The sequence below is a fragment of the Dasypus novemcinctus genome, chromosome 1 (genome assembly GCF_030445035.2).
Source record: "Dasypus novemcinctus isolate mDasNov1 chromosome 1, mDasNov1.1.hap2, whole genome shotgun sequence".
NCBI classification, from domain to species: domain Eukaryota; kingdom Metazoa; phylum Chordata; class Mammalia; order Cingulata; family Dasypodidae; genus Dasypus; species Dasypus novemcinctus.
The window spans coordinates 142,560,440-142,565,715 of record NC_080673.1 but is presented as its reverse complement, the minus strand read 5'-3'; positions in this window follow the sequence as shown (position 1 = coordinate 142,565,715).

Below are 5,276 nucleotides of genomic sequence, written 5' to 3'. Positions count from 1 at the left end.
ACCATGTAAATCACTTAGAACAGTCCTTATCATCTTATAACTAATCATTAACCATGAATTATTTTTATTATAAGTTCAGGTATTTGGTTCTTATCTACAACTATAGTAAGCATTTTAAATTTTTAAAATAAAAAAAATGAAAATAACAGAGACGAAACACAAAACTGAATGGCATGTTCTTTATGTAATATGTGGAATGATAATCAAGAATCTTTTTTATTTCTTGGTATCTTACTTATATTAGTTTTACCATTTTCATGTATAGCTTAAGTTCTATGCAACTTATCCAAGATATCCAAGTGAGAAATATGTGATTCTATACTATTAAACTGAAATAAGCCAATATCCAGATTGCCATTAATTCATGAATTCACTTCATAAAGTTAAGAACTTCTTTTTGGTAGGCAGAATATTAGGAATACCAAATTGACTAGGATATGACTGCTCCCTTCAAAGCTAATAGCAGTTAACCCAAAGCAAAGACAAGCTGTAAGAACAGTAAAGGGAAATAAAAATCAACATCTTTATAGATAACTATGATCCCACTTTATTTTCCCAAATTATGGTGAATGATTTGGAAAGTTGGAAAGCAATTTCTTAGACATGGTTGGCACATTGGTCCCATTGAAATCTCACTGCATCTTCTAGTGTGTGTTAACTTGCTCTAGGCATTCCTGAACATGCTTTCAAATCCTCAGTAGAAAACCAGTCCTTTGTTCTCTGTTTCACCAGTGTATTCATATTTTGTGGCTTGTTAGCATGTATCATATCATATCATTTGTCTGTCCCTTTGCATAAGTTATGAATATCTTCACAGTTAGGATTTTTGTATTTTTTGACTTTTAGACCTTAGTTAATGCAGAGCACCTGGTCCATTGTGGGTAATTCATGATACATCACAGCCCTCAGATGACAGTGTGACTGCCCAATGTTGAACGTGAAAAGAGATAAACGGGTAAGAAAGAAGTGATCAGAGTAAACAAAATGATTTAAAGTGCATGAATTTGGAAGTGAAAATAATAGTGTTTGAAATGAAATTTGTTCCCACTAAATAATATCAGTAAAACGTAAGTTTAATAAGAAAAAAAAAAAAGCTTTCTTGTCAGTCTTAGGTACAGGGGATAATTTAGAGCATCTCCTGAAGGTGCTACACTTATGAGAGGCAAAATAAAATTTCTGGGTAAGATGGCAATGTGAGCACAGAACTCTCACAGAAATCCCATTTCTATAATTGCAAAAATGGTCAAGAATGTAGAGATACTGCAAGTCATCCAATAACACCGAGAGCTAAAAAGGGTGTCAAACATTTTAACAACTTCAGGGCTTTCTCTTGAATATAGTTCATCTGTGATAAGAATTTAAAGCTGGCTTAAGGATTGAGTTGTCACTCACTGTCCTTAAAGGATTCCTTCAGGATTTACATGGAAAAGCAGCAAGTGCTTAACAACTTGAGCTACAGCTGTTCCCTGACAGTTTACATTTGAGCTGCAAAAATACAGACTGCAGTCTGTGTCAATTGAAAGTATGGATGTGTGTTTGTTTGTGTGTGTTGCTGAGACAGGGTGGAAGTGAGAAAACTGCTTGTTCATGGTATAATGTATCTAGAAATATCCCTAAATATCAGCAAGGGGCAGACAGAAATGACTGGATACCAGACTAAATGCCAATTAGAATGAACCCCAGCTCCTAGCTCAAAAGAAGGAATGAAGTAGTGGAGAGAAGAAAATCCACTTTTGGTATTAGTTGTCTCCATTTTCATAATGAGCTCATCAAGTTATAAATGTGTGATGTTATTATGGTAAATATCACCCTCAAGCTTCTAGTCTGAGAGGAAATTTAAATAAGGAGGTACTACCGAGGTAAGATAGTAAATGAAACTTCTTCACAGAATTGCTTCTCTGACAATACCAAAAACAAAATAAAACAAAACTCTCAGACTAAAAGAGTACATATCAAGAGTGAACAACAAGGAAACAGAAGATTCTAAAGCACAGCAGAGAGGTGGAGCCTTCTAATATTCTTATTTTTCAAAAGCCTAATTGCCTTTTAAATAAACATAGTTATTGGTGGGAGAGAATGCCAATAGATTTATATTACTTTGAAATGGAGTTTATCTATCTATCTATCTATCTATCTATCTATCTATCTATCTATCTATCTATCTATCTTCTATCTACCTATCTATCTAGCCATCTATCTATAGTCATTCTGGAGATGTCATTCACAGATATATATATATATAGAAGTGAAGTTTGTTACTTATGAAATATTATTGTTAACAATTGGGTGTACTTTCTCCAACTTTTCCTTTCCCTTCCAGAGCAGCCTTAGAAGCCATGTGTAAAATATGGTAGAGATACAAGACGGAAAGAGTCTGGTGCTGGAATCAACTGTGGAAAGATGCCTGCCGTGCAACACAGGTGAGAGAAATATATTTCTGATTTGTTCTGCCAACACCTATTTTTGCATTTTTTAAATATAAAAACTAACATTAATTTAACTAAAATCGTAATTTCATGTCAGATTTTTTTGTGTTGCCACATAAAATATCCTAAAATATATGATACTTGCTTAGCATTTAGGCTATCTATAGCAAGGAAACTGATATTAAAATCTAGAGAACTAGAGAACTCTGTGATAGAGTGGTCAACAAAAAACAAAAAGAACACACAGCACAAATGTTGACTGAGTATGATTCTTACTACAAATATACTGAATCTATGATTTGACATGAAGAATTTGAATTAGAATTTTCATAGTTTGTTTTAGTTGTAAGTAGCTGTGTTCAAGGTATTAGAAAAACAGGAGAGACATAGATCTGTGTTGTTACCAACCATTGATATCTAGCAGTATAACTAGTCCGAAGCTTTACTACTTTACAAGAGGTGCTTCTCTTATTAAACACCTAAAATATCAGTCATCCTAGAGAGTGGGTGTCAAAAAAAACTTGCTGGAGATGGGAAAAAATCAAACCATATTGTAGGCAATAGAGACATATTTGGCAAAATGTGTCCTGTATAACTTAAAAGTTAGAAATGTGACTTTTGAACTTAGCATGAGCTAATTGATAAACTTTCTTTTTGATGGTCCCAAATTTTCCCCTAAGGAAATAAGATTATGCTAATTTTATGCATGGTTTTTTAACCTTGAGGGTGCAAAATTGATCCAATAGAGATGCGATGGGTATTGACATATCTCCACATTTTTCTCAGCTTCTTCACTAAATAATTGGTCAAAATTGTATTTAAAAATATTGTATGCAATTTCTAAAAATATTAGACAATTTTAATTCCAATTTTAATACTGAGTAATATGTATTTCTTACCACTAGGAAAAAACCATATTGCTTCTTAAAATTTCAATATTTATGAAGTCCATTTATTTGCTATCCAAATAGCTAGATAGCCCCAAAAAAATTCTGACCAACTATCCAGTTTGAATTAAGTTCATTCGATGAAAAGAAAATTTTAGCTATAACAAAAGCTTTTTAAAACAATTACAAAATCTTCAATTTTATTGCACTTTCACTTTCTTCCCCAAAATTGAGGCATCATATGAACATAGGAGATTTTCAGGTATTTGGATGAGAGTATAATGCTGAGAAAACTTTTTCAAAAATATAATAAGGAAGGTTACCTGTTTAAGATGCTTAAAGGGGATAACCCAACGCAGGAAAGGCTCCTAGGGAATATGTGAATGCTCATTTTGCCATAGTGGGTTATATCATTGGATAGAGACCCATATAATGAGAGTGAAGGTATATCCACATCCTGGGGAGGACTGATGCTCTCAAATAGAGGGAATTGTATCTCTTGAGAGAAATGGTGGCTTCCAGTGCATTAGGGCAGTTGAACATGTCAAGTCCTCAACACTGTTGCAAGTATCTCTGAACATGGCCCTTCATGCAATGAAAGTTGACTGTCACTGTGGGCCCTAAGGGGAGGGGAAAAGAGGTGTTGAATAGATGAAACCAATGTAACTGTGTGGGCAATAGAAGTGTTCCACGAGAGTACACAAGGATGGATATAAGACATGCTAGGCAATAATTTTTAATGTTCACCTTAGTCTCTATTTCAAATAATGTTCAGTGACAGCAAAAATTTAAAATATGTTAAAATTCAATACTTATACATTAACTCAGTGGAGTTTATTTAAACAGTACTTAAAGCTCCTCCATTTATTGAGTGCTTCTGACAAGTTTATCACTCACAGTTTTGAGTAAAAGTTGTTTGTCCACCCCTTATGGAAATAAGGAGATTTTGGTTTAGAGATTAAAGCAATTCCACATGGTTTGTAGGACTGGTCTACAGAATAGCAGAGTCTGGATTCTAAAGAAGATTTTCCTAACATAAATGCATGTGGTCATGTATCAGTATAATATAGCTTAAATTAAATTGTAATTCCTTAAGATATTATAATTTAGAAGTATAATAAAGTTTATTTTATCAGGGCATTAATTTTTTAAAAATTTTTGAACAAATAAATTTTCATGAATTATCACAGTATACTTCTTACTCTAGACTAATGAGAGCAAATTGTTCAAATATTTCTGTAACATAAAAAGTCAATTATTAGTGGGCAAGATGGTGGCAGCGTGAGCTTGCCTGGTAGTGTCTCTGCAGGGGGCGGCTGGGCAGCGTTGAAGGCTCTTTGGGACCGCGCTGTTTCGGGGATTTTTGCTGGTTGGAAGGTGTCTGGACGTCAATTCGGTGGGAAGGTAACAGAGAGGATACGTCTATAATATATAAACGGAGGTCCCAGCTGGGCGCGGGAAGTTCCCTCCTTGGGTGGGCGGAGCCGCGGTAGCGGGCGCTCCGGCAGCTCCGGCAGCTCCGGAGCCGCGGCGGCCAGGGTTTTTTTTTTTTTTTTTTTTCCTTATTCTAGAGGCTTTGTGGTGCTGAAAAATTCGCGGATACTGGGCTGGCTGGTGAGGGATTGTTGGGACAAGACTCCTTTGCAGATTGATTTGCGGAGACAGACGGTGTTTCCCTGTGAAGCGGGGGACGTTTTAGCCTCCGGACAGGGGGGCTTCCACCTGGAGCCCCATCCCCACAGGTCCGGCTGCCGATCTGCAACGGAATTGGATTTTGGACAATAAGGGGACACAATTGGGAGACTGTTGTAGGGTGCAGTGAGGGAGGAGGACACGTCTGGAAGCAGATTGGGGAATATTTTGCGAAGTTTGGGATTTAGGATCTTAGAGTCTGTTTTCGGCGTTTCCAGCTGAAGCCCACCCCACCCGGCGGGGCTTGGGATCTGGGTCATTGAACTGGCCG